Below are 6,118 nucleotides of genomic sequence, written 5' to 3' on the forward strand. Positions count from 1 at the left end.
ACGATGAATACCGGAGAGGGACAAGACCAGGCGAATGAAAAGATCCGCATTAATTTGACGAAACATCGACAGTGTCAGTTATTAGACAAACAGAGCCACGTTTGTATTTTTACATGCATAAACAAATACACTATAAAATACACTAAAATATTGTCGTGAATCTCACACATGACATATACATGACCTCTTATCTTCAACCGAAAGATTAGGCATTCAAGCAGAGCTTATACTTCCTTGTTGATATCATGATTTGTCTTTCATCCTTCCACCATTACCGAATATATCGTCTGCTACTTAGGGACCGTTCATAATTTATGGCTGGGGTAGGGGTGGGGCGGGGTTTTATATATGATGATTTTCAAGGAGAAACATGTACAATGTGAATGACGCCTTACCCCCCTAAAATTTATGTACAAAGTACGTGACCCCGCCCTGCATGTCATGTACAAAGGCAATGCCCCCCCCCCCTCCCTTCCCATGTTTTTAAGCATAATTTTTTAAAATAATAATAAGTACAAAATTGCTGCCCCTACCCCCCTAGTACACGTGTACAATAATGATGACCCCCTTGCCTCCCAAGAACAAAATGGGTGACACCCCCTCCCCGCCCTTATAATTCATTCTCTTTTCTTTCTCTCTCTCTCTCTGAATGTCACTGTCGGTTTTACGTACCGTGATCTTGTTTTTCCTTTTCTTTTTCTTCACAAAAACTCCTTTCACCGTTCCCGTTTTAAGATCATCCTCGTGTTAGTACCCAAATACACCTTTAGCTCCATAAATCTATTTACTAGTGAACGCGTTCGATGCTTTTCACCTTGTTTGGAAGACGCCGCAGGGCCAGCCGGGCAGACGAGCAGACGACGCACTAGGGGAGGTAACTCCAATTTCTTAACATCCGTGCGCGAATGTATGTATTCCATTTACTTGCAAATAAATCCAGTTTATAATGTGGTGATGTTGTATATATAGCAAAAGGTTATGTTACGGCAATTAAGATATCATAACGCATAAAATGGTCTGATGTCTGGATCATTCATGGTAAATATACTGTTACCGGCTCCCCACATAAACCACTCTATTACTAGAGACCATCTAATATATTTTACCATTTGGTCTCTGGTATTCCATAGTATAATTATTATTGGAATGACGAGACAAAAAATATAAATTTCGATCGCGAGTTTTTGATACAAGACTGAAATAACGGGAAAATGATCGAGGTTATTTAAACACAACTGAAGTAAAGAAAAAGTAATCGAAAACATAGGCCGATCCAGAGGTGGAGAGGGGTGCGTGGTGTGTGTGTGGGGTGGGGGGTGCGCTTTTGTCCTGAAAGTTTATTAAATGTCCATTGAAAGTCTTAACGGGTGTAAATGAATATGCAACCTCCCATCCCCCAACCCTCTCTAAAGTGAGCAAGAATATAGAAATCATGCTGCTTGCTAAATTAGATGTTGCATCAACACCTTTTGCCAGAGATTAGAGATAATGATGAAATAATCCTTTTTCTGTAAGTTTCCTCTGAATAAATGATATCTGTTAAAGTTAGCTGTGAGTATGATGTTAAAATACAGAGAGAGTTGGTTTATGAAATGTGAATGCAATAAATAAAACTGTTTTGAATAACCAAACTACACATTTGAATTATGATATGATAAAACAATATTTTACAAATAATTGTTTTTATTGGCCACTGAATTGCGATTCTTAATTCGAGTACATTTGAGGAAATTCATAATGTTTAAAAATGAAAAAGAAATGTAATACATATTCAAAAGAAAAGTCTTTTTTTTTTGTGCATATAAAGTAGAAACATGTCCTGAACAACTTGTTTGAGTGGCATTTAGAAGTTGGTGTGATGAACAACGAGGAGAGTTCTATGGAGATATCATCATTTGCTTGATAACGGTGTTAGTAGCTACATCGAAACGTCGCTTATATTATATTAAAGAAGCTGTATATCCATAGAACTCTCCTTGTTGTTCATGTCTTGAACAGGTTTAAATACTTGTGTTCGATTAATATTTTTAAAACATATTCTAATAATGCCAATGAGTAAGAGAGATCCCCAAATGAAATAGATAAATAAATAAATAAATAAATAGCAGAAAGGATGACTTCAAGTTTCCAACAATCATCTTTCACTCTATGCGTCAGCATTTCACAACTGTCCAGGAACAGCTGGGACATTTATAGCTTTGATGACGACAACGACATGTAAAACCTGAGTCAAAATGTTTGATGGTAGACATATGTAGACCATTTCCCATTTCGACGCATCAGTGATAAAAATAACGTCCGATGCAGTTCCCTGATTCAACTTGTGTCATGTGTTCTCGTATTGTTGGGTTCTTTTAGGTGAAATTTGCCTAGCCTTTGCGTGTGTTTGTGAAGCATACAACTAGTGGGGCAGATTTTGTCTGGTATGAGATCTAGAACGATGTCATAGTGATTCACAAACAACCCGTGAAGATCCGAGTTAGAATTGAGATTCAGTAACCAATGCTTGTCGTAAGACGACTAATGGGATCGGGTGGTCAGGCTCGCTGACTTGGTTGACATATGTCGATCGTGTCCCAATTGCGTAGATCGATGCTCATGCTGTCGATCACTGGATTGTCTGGTTCAGATTCGAATATTTACAGACCGCTGGGATATTGCTGAAGGCGGCGTAAAACTAAACTCACTCACTGATATAGTGTTTCAAAAACACATGATGCAGTCGAATCAGTACAGTCGACGTCTTGATTCCTGACGCTGAGGAATGAGTTTAATCTTCTTTATTCATACGGGGCGGTGGGGTAGCCTAATGGTTAGAGCGTTGGCTTGTCACGCCGAAGACCCGGGTTCGAATCCCCACATGGGCACAATGTGTGAAGCCTATTTCTGGTGTCCCTCGCCGTGTTGTTGCTGGAATATTGCTAAAAGCGGCGTAAAACCAAACTCAGTCAGTCAGTCTTTATTCATACATCAAGGGGTTTAATCCATTTAAAACTGCATGAAATTATTATCGTTATTGTTTACTGAGGTAGTGGGGTAGCCTAGTGGGTAAAGCATTTACTCGTCACGCTGAAGACCCGGGTTCGATTCCCCACATTGGTAAAATGTGTGAAGCCCATTGGTGTCCCCCGCCGTGATGTTGCTGGAATATTGCTAAAAGCGGCGTAAAACTATAAACTCACTCGCTCACTACTGTTTACTGTTGTTCTGATGTTCACACCCCAGTATGGAGTTCTCATGGTCGCCCCAGAAAAAATTACCTTCATACCGTCCTAAAAATAATTCCAATAATTTTATTGCCTATTGTTACGCAGACTTCATTGATCAACACTCACGGGTCACATACACCTTTTATCAAGGTCATTTTCCTGCAGGTAGATATGCATAGCTGCTGACACAGAACTTGCTTTATGATCAGTTACCCTCTTGAGAAAGATACTTTGATCCACGGGACGAGGTCCCAGACAGCGATATGAATATGGCTGCTGCTGGTTGCTGCCTTGCCGGTATGTTTATCAGTATAACTATCCGGGGCACATAGTTGTGACACGAGATCAGTATATCGTGATGAGGAGTGATTGCGTGAATATGTTTTTACGCCGCTTTTAGCAATGTTCCAGCAGTATCACGGTTGGGGACACCAGAAATGGGCCTTACACAGTGTACCCATGTGGGTGAGTGAGTTTAGTATTACGCCGCTTTTAGCACTAATCCAGCAACATCACGGCGGGGGACACCAGAAATGGGCTTCACACATTGTACCCATTTGGGGAATCGAACCCGGGTCTTCAACATGACGAGCGAACGCTACAACCATTAGACTACTGCACCGCCCCTTGATAAGGATGACTCTTATGCTCAATATGTACTTATGCAATTAGTAGACACATATGCAGTTAGACGTTTTGTCTGCAAATTATAAAGTCCAGGTTTTCATTTTAACAAATGACACATGAAGACAATGGGAAAAATGGTATTCAACAACCCATGATTGTCGCAAGAGGTGACTAACAGGTCGTGTGGTCAGTATCCGGACTTTGGTACATGTCATCGTATTCCAAATGGGTGGGTCGATCGGATGCACGTGATGTCAGTCACTGGATTGTCTAGTCCAGGCCTTATTATTTACAGACCGCCATTATATATCTGCAACACACAGGTGCTACAACTTCGGTTTAGTCTACCCCAACGCACCCTTTCCGATGAACACTCGTAGCTGCGACCTCCGTAAGTTTCGCTTCGCCACGACCGCTTTGTGGAACGGGCCCCACACTACTAATATGCTGTTGTGATACATATACTGAGGGAAACAAATAAGGGATCCTTTTCCAGGTTTCTTCACAATATTTGTATTGTACTGTGGGCGAAAATCTGAGAATAGCCCAAATAAAGGAACACTGCAATGAAGCGTTGTTCCCTTATTTGTTTTCCTCAGTATATGATACTATTGCTGAAAACGCCATTGAATGGAATTCTCCAACCCTGTTGAATGTGAATTCTCTACATTTTCTGTAAGACCGCACACAATGTGTTATATCTGAGCAGACATGCTAGATCAATATTTCGATAGCTCTGTTCCGATTCGTTATGGCGTGACTGCGTATTGCTGGGGTAAATACCGCTGCTATTGACTAACGTTTAGTCCCTGAATACATTTAATTGTGATAGTAACAAATAAACCCATTTAAATTGAGAAGGAGCCTAAGTGAGACCTGAACCTGAGGAAATCTAGACTTGCTTCATTTAGGGTTTTAGCATTGCAGGGAGGGCTAAGCATTGGGGAAAATAATATGGTTCAGGGACTGTGAGACAGACTACCACTCCTATTGCATTGCTATATATGCTTACTTACGAAGCAACGGTCGCCATAGGGAACGTATTACGTAAGCGCTATCAATACAAAACGAAAGGAAAAGTTGGTGGGTGACTGCTGTGTTATAATGTACTGCAGAGTGGTGTGTATCTTCATACAGCCTTTGTGTCACCTACCCAACATATGTGAAGGTCCGGGTCTTCAGTAACCTATGCTTGTCGTAAAAGGCGACTAACGGGATCGGGTGGTCAGGCTCGCTGACTTGGTTGACACATGTCATCGGTTCCCAGTTGCGTAGATCGATGTTCATGCTGTTGATCACTAGACTGTTTGGTTCAGACACGATTATTTACAGGCCGCCGCCATATAGCAATGATATTGCTGGGGGCGACGTAAAACTAAACTCACTTACTCTCACCCCAACATACATGTATACCATACAACCACCTGTCCCCTACACTAACGGGATCGGGTGGTCAGGCTCGCTGGCTTGGTTGACACATGTCATCGGTTCCTCATTGCGCAGATCGATGCTCATGGTGTTGATCACTGGATTGTCAGGTCCAGACTCGATTATTTACAGACCGCCGCCATATAGCTGGAATAATGCTGAGTGCGGCGTAAAACTCAACTCACTCACTCATCTGTCCCCCATAGTGTTACGTATACGTACATAATGACCCCTTGATGTGGATTGATAAAGTGTTTATCAAATAAATCAGTCTGAGGTTGAAGAATAAACTCATAACCATCCATGTAATCACAGTTTTGGCAGCATGTGTTGTGTGCATGGTAAGCTCGTACATTTAGATATGGCATTGCAAACAGTGTCAGGGTCAAAGTGACGTAGGCTGCAATGGCGATTTAAGTGATAATGACTTGTGGTAAAGATACAGTTTTGGGTTTTTTGTTTGGTTTTGTTTTACCTTTTTAACGCCACACTTAGCATTAATCGATTTATACGACGGCGGTCTGTAAATACATGAGCCGGGACAAGGCAATCCAGTGTATGACATCATGAACATTAACTTAAACAGCTGGGATACGATGACAACCTGATCCCGTTAGTCTCCTCTTACGACATGCACTGCCGCCTCTTACTAAAATATTGTTTGCCGAAGGCTCATTCTAACCCGGATCCTTACCGGTGACAGTATTTAGATATACTCATGCCAATAATGGTTGTCAACCCCACCCCACCCAAACCCTCTCCAATAAATATAATTGAAGGGGGTGACAACTATTATTGGCATGAGTATATTATAAAATCCACAAGACAAAAATGGCAAAATATGAGACGTAAAT

The sequence above is a fragment of the Haliotis rubra genome, unplaced genomic scaffold, assembly GCF_003918875.1.
Source record: "Haliotis rubra isolate DU_JTF1 unplaced genomic scaffold, ASM391887v1 Scf1555, whole genome shotgun sequence".
Lineage (NCBI taxonomy): Eukaryota > Metazoa > Mollusca > Gastropoda > Lepetellida > Haliotidae > Haliotis > Haliotis rubra.